Source organism: Rhinoderma darwinii, chromosome 10, assembly GCF_050947455.1.
Source record: "Rhinoderma darwinii isolate aRhiDar2 chromosome 10, aRhiDar2.hap1, whole genome shotgun sequence".
Taxonomy (NCBI): domain Eukaryota; kingdom Metazoa; phylum Chordata; class Amphibia; order Anura; family Rhinodermatidae; genus Rhinoderma; species Rhinoderma darwinii.
In genome coordinates, this window is record NC_134696.1 from 94,151,155 (window position 1) to 94,171,951 (window position 20,797).

General features: G+C 42.0%; 1 protein-coding gene across 1 annotated transcript in view; it reads left to right on the forward strand.

The window, feature by feature from the left end:
- The first annotated feature begins 241 nt into the window (after positions 1-241).
- Positions 242-20,797, forward strand: part of ERFL (ETS repressor factor like) — a 58,518-nt gene continuing 37,962 nt past the window's right edge. Inside the window, exon 1 of the mRNA XM_075840335.1 lies at positions 242-734. The gene's annotated coding sequence lies outside the window, so the exon portion shown is untranslated. The remainder of the gene's footprint in view (positions 735-20,797) is intronic.

A 20,797-nucleotide genomic window follows, 5' to 3' on the forward strand; every position in this document is an offset into this window, starting at 1 on the left:
TTCTGCTTCTTCTCTTGCACCTTTCTTATTCTTCTTTCTCTTCTCTTGCACCTTTATTCTTCTCCTTCTTCTTCTCTTGCACCTTTATTCTTCTTGTTCTTGTTCTTATCTTGCAATTTAGTTCTTCTTCTTCTTCTTCTTCTTCTTATCGTGCACCTTAGTTCTTCTTCTTCTTCTTCTTATCTTGCACCTTAGTTCTTCTTCTTCTTCTTCTTCTTCTTCTTCTTCTATTGCACCTTTCTTCTCTTGCACCTTTCTTCTTCTCTTGCATCTTTCTTCTTGCTTTTCTTCTCTTGCACCTTTCCACTTCTTCACTTTCGCCTATCTTCTCCTTTTGCACCTTTGTTGTTGTTCTTCTACTTCTTCTTCTTCGCCCTCTTCTCTTTCACCTTTCTTATTCCTCTTCTATAGCACCTTCCTTCTTCTCAGCATACTTCTACTTCTTCTATCTCCCCTCTCTCACTCCATCACCTCCCTCTTCTTCCTCACTTCTTTTCTTCTCTCTACCCATTTTAAGTCACTTACCACAATCCGTTTCTTCTGATACCACTGGGTTCCTTTCCTCCCCCCTGTCTTGAGGCTCCTGACTTGGAAGAAGAGTTACTTGAAGGACACAAAGAGACTTCTGATTATGATCTCTCCCTTTTTTTGATTCATTTTAAACGGGTTTCATTATTTTACTGAAGTCTTCAAGAAGCCAACTGAGCTGAAGGATATTGGATGCCAAGGAAAACGTGAGTACTCAGAGTTTTGGAGGGGAACTGGACTGCTTTTTGAGGTCTTGTGTGTTGGGGTGAGGAACTTGTTGTGGGGGTTATGTGGAATATTGTAGGGGGAAGGACTATATTGACTAGTTAATACAACTTGGATATTTGTAGGTTATAGTGACTACTAGAATAGTGCAAGGATAGGTGGAAAGTGCAACTGTTACAGTAAAGTGACATCTCTAACACTCACACAAGTGAATCACTGAAGCCAATGTAACTCTGCTACTTCAGGGCAGGTGCATGGGATAAGTAACAACACAACTAAAGTGGTGCAGTCCTGTCCTACTCAGCCTGGAAATAGTAAGTAACCCAAATGATGTAGTGTAAGAACATATCAGTGATAAGGGTCAGTCAGGATCTGGAAGCAAATGGTAAGACAACTACTGTAGTGCAGGAACATGTGAGGCAGCGAAGACTAGGAATTTTAAAATTGTTCCTTGTAGTCAGAGTCATGTTTAACTGCTATAAGATGTAGTAGAGCTGACTGTGCTACTCTTTGTTGCATGCATTTTTTTTGTTCAGGAGGTACACCAGCAGTCCTATGTAAAAGTACAGAAAAGACATCCTGATATCATCAGGAGTTGTGTCAAAGGACAACCTCAGCTCTGCTACATCTACATGCATATTTCCACCTTTATAAATGGAATAGGCACTCCAATTGCAACTTTTAAGGCTTATACCAAGTAGTTCTAGCCCTGACTCAAACACTCTGGTAAAGTTTCTTCCCATCGCTCTCCTCTTGGCTGAATAACTTAAACAAGCTGAACACTTGGAGTCTTTCCTTTCTGCTCCCTGGAGTTTTCATTCCCTGCTGTGTCTTCAATTCCAGTTTACAAAGTCACAGTTCTCTCAGAGCTGAATTTATCAATGAATTGTTTTGGGGCAGCATTGTTCTGTGCATCATGATAAGTCTCGGAGTTAAGATCATGCCATAGGTTTACCTGCAGTCCTATGTAAAACCACAGATCACACCGTGAGGCTTGTGCGAAATGACAAACTCAGCTCTGCTGCATCTGTACTTAACTTTCACTGTCTTCCCATCCAAGTTTTACTGAACTTTGTGTCTTTTGATAATGAGCTCATTATAATTATCCTCCCGCTCTAGTAATGGTATCTCTCACCATTATCATCCCCCATATTTTAAGTTTTCATTATTTTCCACATTTTAGGTCTCCGATGGTCATGTGCCGGTTTTCCATTTTCTTTGGCCGTACCTCACTCTCTCTTTATCCTCTCCCCCTCGCTCACGTCTCTTCCCCTCTCTGCAGCTAACTGGGGCCGGTTTCCGTTTAGATTAAGCCAGGGAACCTAATTCCAGGGCAAGGATCGAATTTTCTGGCAACAAAGGGAAATAGCGTATTGATCAGGAGCTCCGGAGATTAAGAGACAAGTGTGTGTATCCATCAGAGCTAAACTGCCTCTCTCTGCCCTCTGTGGGGCTGCCTGCGGACGCTTCTTGCATGCCAAGCGCCTACTACACTTAACCCTCCACTTACCCTAGCAAGACCCTCAAAAGGCCTAATGCCAACACCTTTCGGGTGCACTGGCCACCTATTCTATATGCCCATAACAGCTAGAGGTCGAGGGTTCCCAAGAGAGCTCAATGAATCCAAATGCAGAGATGTAGCAGAGCTGAATTTGTCATTTAAATCTTTGGATCTGCCTGAGGACAATGGTAAAACATGACCTACAATTTTTGGGAAAACCATAGATAACATGGGGCAAACTCGTTACTACTACTTCTTTGGCCCCGTTCACACTTTCAGGATTTGTCACCGATTCTCTAGTAAATACTGCTATAGGCAAATCCGACATGTCTGAACATACGCTTTATCTCCCTACAGATTGGTCCATTCAGTGGGTAAGAGGGGATTGGGCGCCATATCTTTTTACTTTAGTATGGCATTTAAGGGTTAGTTGTAACCTTACACGACCTTTAGGAGTTGGGGAGACTTGTGTTGGGTGAGTGGGGCGTCTTAGGGGCGTCTTATGTTGTCAGCCCTGATTTATTCCCTTATTACAGTCTCGCTAACACTTTTTTTTTCTATTTACAACCTTGACGTCAATATTTATTGGGCACGGAAGGAAGCGCTTCCTGTACCAATATCACATTTATTATCATGCCAAGATTTACTGGATCGATATAGACCCTTTCATGCCCATGAATATTTTGTATGCGTGTATGTCTTTAAGTATAGGGTTAGGGTACATATGAATCTGGGTTGAGTTTGTTATTGAAAGCAATGCACAGTGAGTTACCGGTTGTTTTACATAGGACTGCAGGCAAGCCTACTGCTTTACCTGAACTCTATAAGAAACTGTTGAATAACATTCAGTACTGCTACATCTGTACACCACTTAATGCCCATCAATATGTTGTATGTATGTCCTTTGGCATATCAGCTAAGTACTGATGTAGCAGTGCTGAGCTTGTCAGAGTTAGTCCAGTTGAGTTTATCATTTAAAGCAACTATATATGGGTTACCGAGGGTTTTCGGTTAAACAGCCGTTCTATGTTATTAAGCTATCATGGTGTAGAAATACATAGTTAAATGACAAATTCAGCTCTGCTACATCTGTAAACTACTTAAAAGGTTTTGTATGTCTCAAAGAGCTGAGTTTGTGAGCTGTTGTCCATTTTTTGTCATTGATAGCAACTCACCATGGGGGACCTTTTCCATAGGACTGCAGTTTTTGTTACTATATTAGGCTATGGTCACACATTGCAATTTGTCGCAGATTTTTTAGCTTAGGATCATATATTCTAGTTCCTATAACCCCAGAGATGAAGGTGAACCTGTTGCTTCTTGATGTGTATGGGTAACCTTGACCTCTACCTTACTCATCGACTGCTTGTAGTTACTTATAGGATGGCCATCCAAAGAGTAACATCATATATAGCAATGGTCTCCAACCTGTAGCTCTCCAGCGATGGTAAAACTACAACTCCCAGCATGTCCTGACAGCTTGGGGCTGTAGTGTTAATCAGTAACGAAAGTTTACGGCTGCGTCAGTGTTCTGTTTTTTCTTCGATAGATCCCAATTCTATCACTGGTACATTGTTTCAATATACATAATAACTAATGTAAGCCCAATTTTTTTTTATCAGATGTAGCAGAGTTAAGTTTGCCACCCGGCTCATCGCAATATTATATCTTACTTGTGCTGTAACATAGGACTAATGCGTTATGTAAACTTAGTGAGCGTTCACAATTTACAGAAGATGGCAAATGGCAAACTCAACTCTGCTACATCTGTATATGTATTCAAATGTATATATGAATGACTATACAATATGAAAAAATAATAAAACATCAGATACAACTATGACCGAGGTTTGGGATGGGGCTTTGGTGAAAATACGAGATAATTTGTTTCTTCTATCACCATGTTTTATTTACACTGGAATTCACTGACACTTTGACCCTCCATTAAATGTAATTGAATACAGCAGCAGTACAGGCTGGCAACGTCTGTAACTGAATTCAGTGTGTTCTCTTTATCTAAAGAGAGTGTGATCCATGTAAGGCTGAAATGCATTCATGTGGAGTGCCTAGTCCCAAGAGCTTACAATCTAAATTTGCCGCAGCTTGGAGTTCTGTTCATCCAACGGACGTATGAATCGGTGAAGTCGTGCACTAGCAAAATGTAATATCTCGCTATAGATGGCTAGGTCACATAGAAATAATTCTGAGATTTGATGGCGTAAGTTGCGCAGACTTTTTACAGATGTAGCAGAGCCGAGTTTGTTGTTTACTTACATTGATATTGCAACAGGTTATATGTCGTCTTGCATAGGACTACTGGAAATCCTACTTATGGCCTCATTCAGACCGCGGTATTTAGGGCAGTATTTTGGATGACGCCAAAGCCCAAACCAGAAGTGGAACCTACCGTACTCAGAAAATGGGCAAATGTTTTCATTACACTTTTTCTCTAGGTTTTGGACCTAATCCTGGTTTTGGCTTACAAATACTGAAGCAAAATGCTGCCATCTGAAAGAGGCCTAACTCAGACAAGTATCAAGATACAAGAGAAACAGTTCAATAACAAATCCAGCACTGCTACATCTGAGTGATGAATAAAGCGGCGTATGTTCAAAATGCTGCCATTCTAATTGCCTCACGTCTCCCACACGCTGGCCCTTTAAAGCATCGATTAATCAGAATTCATTTATTTTTTGCAAGATGAAGAAGACACATTTGTGTGTTATCCCGTGGATCATATTCATCAGTGTCGAAAATCGTTCACTGATTGATAAATTCACCCGGCAGATTTACATAGGAATTAATTTCACATGAGATTAATAACAGGGATCTGATAGATAGGGCCCTTGGTTAACTGTGGTAATACTAGGTGTCATTTCATACCCTAGAAGCACTGGGATGTGTGGACTGTTAGTCTGGGGGTATATGTAGCGGTTTTATCATAGACTTTACACTCACCCAGCAGTTTAGGGGTTACGCTCGCAGTTCAATATGAAGAGGATAGATAGATATGAGATAGATAGATAGATATGGGATAGATAGATATGGGATAGATAGATATGGGATAGATAGATATGGGATAGATAGATATGGGATAGATAGATAGATATGGGATAGATAGATAGATATGGGATAGATAGATAGATATGGGATAGATAGATAGATATGGGATAGATAGATAGATAGATATGGGATAGATAGATAGATAGATATGGGATAGATAGATAGATAGATAGATAGATAGATAGATAGATAGATAGATAGATAGATAGATAGATAGATAGATAGATAGATAGATAGATAGATATGGGATAGATAGATATGGGATAGATAGATATGGGATAGATAGATATGGGATAGATAGATATGGGATAGATAGATATGGGATAGATAGATATGGGATAGATAGATATGGGATAGATAGATATGGGATAGATAGATATGGGATAGATAGATAGATATGGGATAGATATGAGATAGATATGAGATAGATAGATAGAATAAAAAAAAGTAAAAAATCCACAAGAAGACTAAAACCATGTATGATGAAAAAAAATTGTATATTCAGTCCACACTTTACAGCTAAACCAAGAAAATAGTGGGAAGAAAATTAAAGAGACAATTGAAGATTCAATATACAGAGAGAGAAGTGGAAATAACATGGAGACAGTGTGAATAAATCAGAAAGGCTGACTGGGTGACCATGACATCATAATTCAGTAATATTTCTGTTTTCTTCATGGATTCAAACATCATTTTGATGTAGATAATTAAACTGGTCATAACTTGTACATATAATGTAGCAGAGCTGAATTTGCTATTGAACGGTTTATTTTGTGCACCATGCACTAAACTGTTGATTTACATAAAGTACTACAGAACACCACAGAAACCCATCTTGATGTTGCCACAAGCTGTGCCATAGGACAAACCTATCTGTACTGCATCTAACTAACTCAGCTCTGCTACATTTTTAGGTAGACCTGTAGAATATGTGGCTTTCTAAATTAGATCATATGGAAATTGGACAATTAAGGAATGCCAGAAATTAAATTGATCAATAATCTACATCTAACCTACTATAAACACACTTGGCCTAGAAAGGACAAGATGAAGCAGAGTTCGGTTTGTCGAGCTTAACATAACTAAGCTAGTCATTTGGCACGATTCATATATCAATGTGTTCTATGTGGTTTCCCCCCTGTGGATTGCAGGTAAACCTACTGCAATATCTTAACACATTGAAACATTTGAATGACAAATTCAGCTCTGCTACATCGGTATTTAAGACCCACTTGTGTAAACAGGTGAAAGCCTAAATTCAAATTAGCTCAAGAGATAAATTTATTAGAAAAAAAAAAGAATACTAAAAAAAAAAAACTAAAAAAAAATTTTTCAAAATTTTTCACAATTTTTGTTTTTGTTTTAAAAAAAAATACACTGGTTTTTAACTACATTTCCAAACCCCACCAGCCTTCATTGCCGTTTTAATTTGTCTCTTAGTAACTCAGCTCCTCATCACGTATGCAGTTGCCTGATCCGAATAAGAATCCAGCATATTTGATTTTCATTCCGCTTGCGTTAAGCTGCTGTTGAACACGACTTAAAATGATAAAGGCATTCGAGACAAGATACTATCATCAAGATCCGTAAAAAAAAAATTACAAAAATTCTATGTCTGCGCCTGACCCATCTCCTGAATTGGGCCAGAGACCGTGGACGACGGTGTGAATCTTAGCCAATGTGTCGTAGAAGAAGCCAAGTCAGGGACATTTTATTAAGGTTCCTAATACCGTCTAGTGTTGACGAAAGGAAAATGACATGTTTTTGGGATTTGAGATCTCCCAAGAGGATAAAGGGCTCGATTGGCTCTCGGGCCTTCTCATTTAAACAGGTGACAGCAACACAGTCGTCTTAGCCATGTTATTTCAGGTCCAAATTCTATTTATTTCCAATTTTTACAAAAATTCGACATTCATTTTTATTTTCTCGTGGCCATAAAATACGGATAAATAAGAGCCCAAAACCCTTTCACTGATCCAATTATAGACCATTTAATTCGCTATCGTAGTCAGTTTTTTATATATTTTTTTATTTTAAATCAATCTTTATTCAGGTCAAGTAAGAGCCCAATGCCCTTTTCTTGTTCCGATTATAGTAAAAAAATAAAATAATAAATTTTAGATTTTTTTTTCTTGTGGACCAAAAATGATGGCAAGTAAGAGCCCAATGCCCTTCCCTTATTGCCAATTGAATTAGCCATACTTTTTTTAAAGTTTTTTTCTGGCTCATCAATATTCAGACTTGATCTGCTCAATCAATAGAAATGTTTCACCATATACAGTTATACGGCCAAGTGACCAATGTGTGGAATGCATTTAATTCCAATTTTTTTTATTTATTTTTTCCAAAACCCTCAAATACATTTTTATTTTATAGTGGACAAAAAAACTAATTAGGCTGAATAGAATCCCATCTCCTAATAAAGTTTCCATGTCCTATTGATAGAAAATTAAATTACCCATAAGGTCAGGATCACACACAATTTTGATGCAGTTTTTGGATATATATATATATACACTTTTACTCTTTTCCTGGATCCACTTCTGGCTTTGGCTCAAAAAATTTTGTCAAAATTTGCACCAAAATTTGCATCAAAAGTGCATGTGTGATCCTGGCCTAATGGTGATCTATGTGTCTCATCATTAATCACATTTTATCTGATATTTAATGGTGTTTTCAATCAAGACGCTTGGTAAAAATAAAAAGGTTTGTCATACTCGGTTATATGGTTGAGTGGCCAATGTTTGAAATAATTTTGCTAGTTATAGACAGCCCAATTTTGTTATATTTTTCTTAAATATATATACATACATATATATATATATTTTTTTATTTATTTTTTACATTTTTCATTTTGGTTAAAAAAAACGAAGATGCCATTTAGTCAATGGAATGATTTTGGTGTTTATAAAACAGCTTCATGTAAACTTTACTAAAATTTACAAAAACATATAATATTTTTCATTCGTATTTGGAAGCCTAAACCAGTAGTAGGTCTAAAATACAGAAAGAGGTGCAAATCCGTCAATTCTACTTTTTCTCTGTGTAGGTTCCACTCCTAGGTTTGGCTTCAAAATACATGTGAAAGAGGCCTTTAGGGTAATTGTTTTTTTTATTTTATTAGTTTTCTTTCAATCAAATGTATAATTTTTTCATCCAAGAATCACAACTCCGTTCTCCAGCTGTAACATCGTTTTTCTATATGCATTTATTCGGTACACATATCAAAAATGGCCTCCCAGTCTTATCGTCCTTTCTGATATATTTTTGTTGGTTTCATTTTATATATATTTTATTAATTCATCCAAGTATGGTACAAATTTCCGTATGTGCCAAAAAAAAATAAAAATATGCTAATTGCCAATGCTAAATGAATATATTAAACACAATTTTATTTTAATATTTTTTATTTTATTTTTTAATTTTCCCAATAACTTTTCCATTAAAGTTTTTACAGTAGCAATTAAAGGGGCATTTTTATTTTTTTACATTTTTATATTGGAGCATTTCTGAGGCCTAGTTGGTGCTAATCAATAATGGAGTAGTTACCGCCTCTGTGTTAATTAGATATAAATAGATACTGATTAAGACATGATGAGCTGGTGACCAATAACTCGACCAGAATTATAGACTTGATAGCCTTTTCATACATTGCTGTCTTCCAAGGCTGAAACAAAGGGCAATATCTACTTATTCAGAGACTCCCACTAATACATACATGCAGCAGAGCTGAGTTTGTAATTTGGCACAACTCATTGTGATATCATGATGTGACATTTGTGGTTTTAAATAGGACTGCACCTAAATTGACCCTGTTTTCGTAACTCAGGTTATCACATTGCGCAAATGATGCAACTCTCAATAGGTAAATGACGCATTCAGCTCTGCTACATCTATGGTCCAAGAGATTGAGCCGCTTATAAACTGCCATCAATTAGGAAACAAAGCCCATAACTATTATTGCTTCTCTTTTTTTATATATGTAAAATTATTACTACGGTATTATAATTTGCTCCCATGTTCAGCCAGTTGCCCAGTATACGATTTTAGTAACGGTGGGATGAACAGTTGAATTGAGCACGGTCAATGGGTCTTCTCAGAGTCCACTTGAATGATGGAAATTACATTTATTATAGCGTATGATGAATAATGCAAGTAGAAAAATAGTGGAATATAACTTTACACAGTATTTTTTGTCCCTTCCTGTAGGAGTGGGAAAGATTTTAAGGGAAACTGACAAGCCTCACTCCCACCCATCATCCCCCCAATACCACACATACCCTACTATTACTATCAGTCATATAACTAAGCTCCAACCCACCTCCCATCACCTCAAATTTATCAACGTTATTACCTAAATACCCCCATCATCCATCACCCCGCCACCATTCACCCTATCACCCCCACCACACATCAATCTTCCATCACTATCATTCATAACTGAGCACCCCTAACCTCCCATCACCTCATACTTACCAACACCTATCACCCCAACACCACCACCATCCATCACCCCACCACCATTCACTCTATTATCACTACCACACATCACACTGCCATCTTTATCACTCATAACGGAGAACCAACCTACCTCCCATCACCTCAGATCTATCAACACTTATTGCACCAATACCACCATCATCCATCACCCCCCCCCGACACCACTCATCCTATCATCCCCACACAACACCCTTCCATCACCATCACTCATGACTGAGCACCCCTAACCTCCCATCACCTCATATTTACCGACACCTATCACCCCATCACCAACATCCACCCCATCACCCTACCATCACTCAAAACTGAGCACCCCAACCTACCATCACCTCATAATTAGCACCACCTATCACCCGAATACCACCACCAATCACCACGCTACCATTCACCAAATATCCCCCTACCATCAGGATCTCTTTTAACTGTGCACCCCCAACATTCCATCACCTATCACCCGAATACCTTCATTCATCACCCTGCCACCATTTACTCTATCCCCACGACACCCTACCATCACTACAACTCATAACTGAGCACCCCCAACCTTCCATCACCAAATATTTACCACCACCTATCACCCGAAAAACACCATGCATCACCCCACAACCACTGCCTATTAACCCACAGCTACCACCACCATTCACCCCATCATTATCACACATGACCGTACTATCACTATCATCCGTAACAGAGCACCCCAGTACCTTCACCTCCCATCATCTCACATTTACCACCACCCATTAACCCACTACCCACTACCATTCACCCCACCCTACCATCACTATAGCCTTTTACCCAGCACCTTCTATCATCTCACATTTACCACCACTCATCTCACCATTACCGCTCACCCCACAAGCACCATCACTCTATTAACTCACAACCACCACCAATCACCCCGCAACCACCATCCTTCACCCCACCACTATTCACCCTATCAACAGTACCCCACCATCACTACCATGCCTAACCGAGCAGCCCTCAATCTACCATCATCTCACATTCACCACCACCACCCCACATCACCTATTAACCCACAACTACCACCAATAAACCCACAACCACCACCCATAACCTAATAACCAACCACGATCCCACAACTACCACCACCCATAACCAACCACGATCCCACAACTGCCAACCCCACCCCAAAAAAATTTGTGAAAGCCAACTGACCAGAGCGGACAATGTAATCTACATGTATGTAGTAACACAATGACCATTAGCTGAGAAGCGGCATATTAGGAGCCGAAAACTCACATAGCGACCGGTCATTGAATAGGCCTCATAATTAACTACCAATACTTGTTAATTTAGACATAACCAGCTGTATCTCCTAACTATAGGGCCCATCGTGTACGAAATCCACCAATCGAGTCGGCACCTGAGTGATAAATGAACGTATCGACCAATATCCCCTTGTTTGTTATCCCTTATTGAGAATCTACTATGGCGGCTAGTGATGCCTTTCACCAGACTCCGACTTAATGAGCCTCAATGGCTAACATGGTCTACAGAGCGACCCCTATTATCAGGGATTGCTTGTGAAATAATATTAATGGGAGCCCAGGCCGTACCGCTGCTTCTACTCGTAGGCGCGAAAGCAATCCATACCAGCAGACAGACAGGCGTATATAGAGACGGATGGGCTGTGGGCGAGAAGGAGGCAGAAACGTTACAGGGCGAATATGGGAATTGGTGTATTTATAAGCGACCGAATAAAACGCGAGGGGGGGAAAAAATGAAAAACAGAGACATCAGATAGCGGTGACAGGAAATATGGCTGCGGAGGAACAGTCTGGAAAATGATGCAATAAAAAGATGAGGATTAATATGGAGGACGTACGGCTGGAGGGAAACAGGAAAACGGCGGTAGCGAAGAAAGAGGGGAAAGATAGGAAGACTTTGAGGAGAGGGAGCGGAGGAGGGAGAGGCAGGTGAGGGGGATAGGTGATTGGGCATAGACAGGGTTAGGTGCCTCTAGCTTAAACTGCAGCAAGTGGAGAGAAAATCAATATGTGGATAGGAGCAGCTGAGAAGGAATGTATCTTGTCAAAATAATGTATTACCCTCATCCCGTCTGATCGATGCTCTGAATTAGCAGAGCTGCAGCTTTAATATTTACCTCCGCGCAACACTTCCAATCTAAATTTTAATTGATTTCGACACCACTAGGGTGGGAGCGAGCGAGAGGAATAGGCCTGAAAAGGAAGGACTAATATAGAGGAGGCCAGCGAGCCGGGGGGCACGGCGCATAAGTGTAATGGAACACAGCCTTTCCAATACGAGGTTATTCAGTGACTGGCGCTGCCACCTGATGGGTAACATTGGTGAGGTTACCCAGATATAAACCTTATAACAACGTGAATTTTTTTCTACAAAACTACTACTATCGAGGTGTGAGGCACTCCATACCTTAGGCCTCATTTAGGGTGCAGTTCCGCGTAGCGTACAATGTTGTTTTACGCCACCCGTCACTGCACCCTTATAGCTAAACTTCTTAGTGTCTTGAGTAGGTGCAAACTTATGTATTTTTGTTGGGCACAGAACTTGGCAGCTGCCAGTGTGTTCAAGACAGAATGGAAGCATCTATCGTGGAATTTCTTCAAGACTCCTCAACCTCATATTCTTAAATAATGGATACAGGTGGAAGACATGATAACAAAAAACACATCGCAGATGTGAACAGAGCCTGGCCTGCTTTTTTGTTTTTACTTTTAAAGGAAAGTGAGGCACTTCTTTGCCCCTTTTTCCTAATCATTGACCTGGCATGGATGACAATAGTGTGTTATATAGAAGAAGCGGCGAACTGGAACATAAACTTATGTGTTCTCCACATGGGGCAACTCCCTTCTTGAGACCTTGAGCAGATTGGGGGTCCGGTTGGTGTGGTGGTCAGCTCTTATTATCGGGGGTGGCCACATTTTACTGCAGAAGAAATGTACTATTACAATCCGCCAACTGACGTCAATGGGGGAGATTTATGAAAAGTTGTGCAAAGGAAAAGTGGATAGTTGCCCATAGCAACCAATCAGACTGTGGCTTTCATTTTCCAAAGGGCCTGTGAAAAAGGAAAGGTGGATCCTGATTGGTTGTCATGGGCAACTACTCCACTTTTCCTTTGCAAAAAACCTTAGTGGGTATCCCACCACTCATGAGACCTCCAGAGTAGTGGGACCTGAGCGGGAAACCCCCACCTCTATGGTATTCATATGTCCCTAAAGTTAGAGGTTGCCCTGAATGGGCAACCCGTGTAATAATAAATCATCAATAACAGTCACATTCATTGGACGACATCGTTATCTCATCTACATAATGTTTTGCGATCTGGTCACGGTTATCTCTACAATGGATTGATCAGGCTTGAAATGCCTCCTATGGGGAATAGCAGGGACTTTTGATGGGAGGGGGGCATTAGGAGAGGAAGAGATCTCAAAATACATTTAGGGTCCAATCAGATGTTGGGTTGAGGTGCAACTAAACCTACATTAAAAACGGCATCCAAAAACCGCATGCGGTTTAACGCGATTTATTGCGTTTTTGATGCGGTTATGTTTTTTACCGCAACCTCATCGAAAAACGCGCCTTTTTCTAATGGGTTTTTTTATGCTGTTTTAGCCGCACCTAGACCACAACCTGTGAATGGACCCTTAAGGCGGAGACCATCCGTATGCGGTCAGTGTTTTGCGAATCCGTTGTTTACGAGCCACAGAATACAAACTGTCGTGTAGATGTAGCCTAGAGGGTTAACCTAGAACCCTATGGCAGTGACGGGCGGGGGCGTGCGATCATCCCACAATATGTTGGTGGTATGGCATTGCAGGTACACATGCAATTTCATGTTATCCCACAGGATTACATTACAAGCGATACTGCACTGTGATTTCAGCTCTGGCAGCCCCTGTAGGTCAATGGTTTCCTACGAATATAATATTACGCCAGTGATAGTCTGCAGCACTGGTGAAATGCTCTGCAGCCCAGAAAAGTTACACCTGCTGAGATAAGCAGCATGAAATAATAACAGGGGGTAATGTTCATGAGATATGCAGTGTTTGTTGGGGGGAGATATGTTTTCTATTAAGTGTTACCAGGCACAGAGTGGGGGAGAAGTGGCGTATAGGCGGTGGCACTGAAGGGTTGCTCAGGGCACAGGACCTGGCATAGAGATACGTGAGAGGTTGTCCTGCTGAGCAACATGCAGCGAGCAGGAATCTCAAGCAGAGTTTCTTCATACTGTGTAAATGTATGTATCTGTGACATGTATATAGTGTGCAGGTGCGTGCGCTTCTTGCCTGCGGCCTGCGCCGGTGTAGACGTATGTTCTTGGAGTGCACGCACCTTTAATTATCAGCTGACTTGTCGATATTTACTGCGAGTAAACTAGTGCTACCAGCAATATATCCATAAGGTGTTAAGACGAAAGAAAAGTCATTATAACAGAAAAAAAAAATGACAAAATTCAGCTGCCCATAGAAGTCAATCACCCATCTTTCCACAGACCCTGCATGGCAAACGAGTGTGCATTGTTCACGTACAGTGTCATATTCCCTCCTTTTGTTATTCCCTCTAATTTACTGCTTTGCCTGTAGATGTGTCAGTCTTCACTGTCATTCAAGCATTCTATTCATGAACCTGGAAGATAAGGATGAACAGTGTTTGAAGTTATACTTCTCTGCATGGATGATAGATATAAATTTTATTTCAGTGGTAAGATGAACATATCCTGTTAGTGGGCGCAGGGGTGGCAGTCACGCCCAGGCCTTCGTTTCTAAGGGGGTCCAAAGCCCCCACTGCCACATAAGAGGACAAAAGTATTATAAATGGCACAATAGTTGGGGGCCCTATTACAGATTTTACATTGGGGCCAGGAGCTTCAATTTACGCCTCTGCCGATAATATTTTACTTGGGTTCTTTCCGCTCTATCTCCGCGCCATGAACTTCAGGTCTTTATTTCCCCTTTTAAAGCTTCCAATGGTCCGGAATTTTTGTTAATCCGGCACCTTGGTGGTCTTAAACATGCTGCATTATTGTTATTTAGACTTTTGGGGGAGTTAAATAGTCAGTTGTGTAAAATTATTTTTTATATCTGCTTATGGTAAAGCTGGGTGGCAACCAATATGGCCGACATTACAGCACCCACAGGTGCTGCCACCCATCTTTCCTGAACGGAAAACCTGCTTATTTATGCATCAATATGGAATGGGGGGGGTTAATACTTCACAACTAGTCAAAGAGTCTAGGAAAGCTGGGTGATCAGCCACTATATTGGTAGTAACCCAGCTTTCCCAGAAACAGATATAGGTAATGTAAAACGGCTGGAATTTTTTTTTTTATATTAGGGACTCCGCAGTGATATTACAGATCGTGTTCACCGTACTTTGCGGCCCAGTATTAGGGACTCCGCAGTGATATTACAGATCGTGTTCACCGTACTTTGCGGCCCAGCATTATTTAGCTACAACTCCCATTATCCTCTGCGGTGGCATGCTGCTGATGGCGGAATATATTACCAGTCAATTAAAGCTTATTTGAATATTTAATGGCAGGCACACGATAAGCAAAGGGCAAATTAATATGCAATTTCTCATTAGTGACGGATTGCGTAATCTCGGCTGAGACTGAACGCGACATTTTCTTCACTGTTCTGTACGATTTGCGTTCCTCATTATTAGCCGCGTTATCGCTACAAAGAGACAACGGCCATTGATTAGTTCTGCCACTTATGGCCTGTCAATAGTCGGAGCTGACGCTTCCCATACCCTCCCCCCGTAGGCTCCTCAGCAGGGGCCCTCTGTATCAGCGCTCAGGTATTGATATGAGCGACCAATTAATTGGTTTATTGGTTTAATTGGTTTGTGTGATGTGTGAAATGATCTTGATGATGGATTCCTCTCAGTTCATATCAATTATTGATCTATAGCAATCATGGGAAGAACATATGGACTCCATTTATCAAAACTGTCTAAGGGGGGTTCACACGAGCGTGATTTTCGTGCGTGCAGGCCGCGTTTTTTTCGCGCGCCACGCACAGCCCTATAGAAGTCAATGGGGCAGTTCAAACAGTGCGTGATTTTTGCACAGCGTTTGTTCGCTGCGTACAAAACGCGACAGGTTCAATATCTCCGCGTATTTCGCGCATCACGCACCCATTGAAGTCAATGGGTGCGTGAAAACCACGCAGGTCGCACGGAAGCACTTCCGTGCGAACCGACTGAAACAGCGCACCAGCTGTCAAAAGGATGAATGTAAACAGAAAAGCACCACGTGCTTTTCTGTTTCCAAACATCCAAACGGAGTGTCTTTGAGATGAACGAAGCCGGACAACCGAACCGAACTTCACCGGGTTCGGCCGAACCCGGCAAAAAAATTTCCGATACGCGACGTCAGGAGATAGTCACTGTCCAGGGTGCTGAAAGAGTTAAACTGTTTCAGCACCCTGGACAGTGACTTCCGATCACAATATACATGAACCTGTAAAAAAAAACCGAAGTTCTGACTTACCGATAACTCCCGGCTTCTTCCTCCAGTCTGACCTCCCGGGATGACAATTCAGTCCAAGTGACAGCTCCAGCCAATCACAGGCCAAGCACAGGCTGCAGCGGTCACATGGACTGCCGCGTCATCCAGGGAGGTGGGGCCCGATGTCAAGAGAGGCGCGTCACCAAGGACGCGTCACCAAGGCAACGGCCGGGAGGGAAGTTCTCGGTAAGTACAAACTTTTTCTTTTTTTTTAACAGGTTTCTCGATATTGTGGTCGGCATTCACTGTCGAGGGTGCTGAAAGAATTACTGCCGATCAGTTAGCTCTTTCAGCACCTTGGACAGTGACGGGCGTCGACTAGCCTCATCTCTATGATTGCGGCTGCGCGAAAATCACGCAGCCACGCATCATACACGGATGACACACGCAGCTGTCAAGTGGTTTTTGCGCCCGCAGAACGCAACGTTCGTCTGAATCTGCCCTCACAGTATAAATCTGGCCTTGTTGTCCACAGCAACCAATCACGGTGCAGCTTAGAAATGAAAGCTGAGCTCTGATTGGTTGCTATGGACAACATGGCCAGCTTTACTATTAGGGTATGTGCACACACACTAATTACGTCCGTAATTGACGGACGTATTTCGGCCGCAATTCCCGGACCGAACACAGTGCAGGGAGCCGGGCTCCTAGCATCATACTTATGTACGATGCTAGGAGTCCCTGCCTCTCCGTGGAACTACTGTCCCGTACTGAAAACATGATTACAGTACGGGACAGTTGTCCTGCAGCGAGGCAGGGACTCCTAGCATCGTACATAAGTATGATGCTAGGAGCCCGGCTCCCTGCACTGTGTTCGGTCCGGGACTTGCGGCCGAAATACGTCCGTCAATTACGGACGTAATTAGTGTGTGTGCACATACCCTTACAGTTTTGATAACTGAGGCCTACTATGTTATGTCTATTGCAGGGCCTGAGGGGGCGGAGCATGACATAGGGATTCCCTCTAAGATTCTTTGTGTCATGCTCCACCCCCTTAGGACCTGCGCTAAGCAATAGGGTATATTAACATGCCAAGGTCATATCGCCAGGGGAAAATCTGCTCTACGACCACAACATGTGAATATACCCTTACCCAGAATGTCCTTTAAGCAGAAGTTATGTAGTGTTTTATGTTCACCCATTTTTAAGGCAAGATCACGTAAAGTAGATCTTTTCAACCTGTGAATGTCTAGCTGTTGTGAAACTCTAAGGGTATGTTCACACGGCAACGCAAAATATGTCTGAAATTACGGAGCTGTTTTCAGGCGATAACAGCTCCTGAATTTCAGACGTTATTACAAGTGCACGCGTTTTTTGCGGCGTCCATTACGGACGTAATTGGAGCTGTTTTTCAATGGAGTCAATGAAAAACGACTCCAATTACGCCTCAAGAAGTGTCCTGCACTTCTTTGACGCGGGCGTAATTTTACGCGCCGCCTTTTGACAGCGACGCGTAAAATGACAGCTCGTCTGCACAAAACATCGTAAGACCCATTGCAAGCAAAGGGCAGATGTTTGCCTTCGTATTGGAGCCGTCTTTTCAGGTGTAATTTGAGGCGTAAAACGCCTCCATTACGTCTGAAAAAAGGTTGTGTGCACATACCCTCAGGGTATGTTCACACGCTTTACAAAAAACGGCTGTAAATGCGGAGCTGTTTTCAGACGTGTTTTAGGCAACTAGCGGTTTTTGTGGCTTTTTTTACGGCCGTTTTTGGAGCTGTTTTAGTATAGAGTTAATGAAAAACGACTCCAAAAACAGCTCAAAAAGTGACATGCACTTATTTTTACGAGGCGTTTTTTACACGGCCGTTTTTAAAAACGGCCGCGTAAAAAACGCCCCGTCGGAACAGAACGTCGTATTTCCCATTGAAATCAATGGGCAGATGTTTGGAGGCGTTCTGCTTCTGATTTGTCAGCCGCTTTTTGGGGGTTTACGGCCCGAAAAACTGATGAAAATAGGTTGTGTGAACATACCCTAAGGGTATGTTCACACGGCAACGCCAATTACGTCTGAAATTCCGGAGCTGTTTTCAGGCGAAAACAGCTCCTGAATTTCAGACGTTTTGACAAATGCACGAGTTTTTCGCGGCGTCTTTTACGGACGTAATTGGAGCTGGTTTTCATTGGAGTCAATGAAAAACGGCTCCAATTACGTCGCAAGAAGTGACAGGCACTTCTTTGAGGCGGCCGTCTTTTTACGCGCCGTCTTTTGACAGGTTTGGAGCCGTTTTTTCGGCCATAATTCCAGGCGTAAAACGCCTGAATTACGTCCGTAAATAGGGCGTGTGAACATACCCTAACTCTCAACAGGTCCTACTATGTTATGCCTAGTACAGGGCCTAAGGGGGCGGAGCATGACACAGGAATTATTTTTTCAATGTTCTTTGATTCCCTGTCATGTTCCGCCCTCACAGGCCCTGCACGGTCATAGTGCAGTTTTGCAGTATGCTGGGAGTTGTAGTATTACAGTTGGAGTGGAGTGTTCACACCTTTATTGGATTTGGTTGTATTTATACTTTTACAGCCTAGTACTACTCAAAATTTTGACGCAACAACCACTGTAAAACGTATTCTTGTATCCACTCATTGTTTTGGCAAAAACTGCACTGTGTGAATCTTGACTGAAGCCCTCTTTAATACTTTTCTTCTTAGGCCTTATTCACACAGTGCAGGTTTTGATGCATTTTTTTTTATTTTTTTTGCGCCAAAATCAGGAATTGCACATGAAGGCCATAGGGTGCTGTGTTGATCTAGGTTCAATGTAAAATGTGGCCATATCATGGCTGTGTGGGCCCGGCCTCATACTCTGTAGTACTATAGCTCATCGGAGCACAACCTACAAAGGCAAGTTAAATCAATAACCAATTTTCAATGATCTCCTCCTTGACAATGAATTTTGGTTTTCCTATCATTTCCTCTATTAAGGTTCTTTTAGGATAATACAATGTGACACTCTATATTCTAAACCCCAGAGGAGTTTGAAGCTGCGGTAGTGTCGCCTGGTCCTACTGAAATCTGGAATAGACAGATGGTCACTTGTGAAGAATTGGGCCTATGTTTACAGGGGCAAATGGCGACACCACTGGCATAAAAGCCACATTAAGACGCGTTAAAAAACGCAGACCACCGCGTCACGTATGATTTTTTTTTTTGTGACCATAGTTGATCGTGTTTTGATTTTTTTGCTATAGCGAATCATTGAGCTTGTTTGGCACGTGACCCGTAAGTTGCTGGGTAGCCGGTCCCAAAAATGACCAATTTTTATATGCAAACTCGGCCGCAGAAAAAAAACCTCTATGGAGAAACACAACAAGACGCTCTTTGTGATGGAGCGCAGGTCGCTCATGTGGAGTGCCGCCTCATTCATTCTTTATGGTCGCGTCGGAAATAGCCGAAACTTTACTCGGGTATCTCTGACGCTCCCATAGAGAACGAATATAGCGGCATTGCGCATGAGCGACCTGCCACTCTGTTCAAACGGGGGGGGGGTTACGGGACCCCCGTTCTTGTAAATAGTGGGGGTCCCAGCTGTCAGACACTCACCAATCAGCAAGTTACGGATAGAGGTAAACTGAATACCCCTTTAATGGTATTGAGCTGCAATAGCAGACACAGTCCATGGAGAAGAGTGGCGCTGTTTTTGGGAAAAACATACACATATATATTATATATACAGTAGATAGACCCTTTTCTCCTCATTTTTGACTAACCCTCTAACTTTCCATATTCGGATGAAACACCCAGACCCCCCCCACTACTGAACCGGACTTAGATCCCCATCTAAGTTAGGTTCAGCGGGTGGTCCAGGTATTGGAGTGGGGGGGGGGGGATGGTAAAATGGGCAATTAAATAGGCCCGTCTGCGGAAGTTCTTACTGGGAATTTCTCCAGGTCAGTAAGCTTCTGCTCAGCCTTTACCCTTCAATGATATTCCACAACATTTGTGTGATTTCAATTGATTTTTTTTTCCAGCCGATGTCATTCTGGCCGGCTTATCGCCTTTAAAAAAAAACGGGGAAAAGTAAAAAGACGCTTCATTTAACCTCCGGCAGTAAAGGGGTTAAGGAGGCAGCAGAAGGCAATGGATATACATATTGTTTAAAACCTCTCAGAAATGAGGGTGCCAATTGAGCGGGCTGTGAGGAGGGGGAGGGGGAGCGTGTCTGCCATTTAGATGGCTGGAATTATCCAGGTGTATGATTGGGATCGAGCTGCTGTTTATATCTCTAATGACAAATTCTTTTTAAAAGTGTCTCCGTGATGTGTTCCAAAGCTTTATCTAAACACAGATCTATACAGCACGAAATTACCTCCGAGCAAAACACACTCGCCAGTCGCCACTCAGCCGCTCTTATTGTGCGCGGGGGTCAAAGGAACAATGAGAGCATTTATACAGCCCACCTAATGCCTACATACAGCAGGGGGGCCCGCGCCCAAGCCCAGCACCCCTATCTTCCTAGA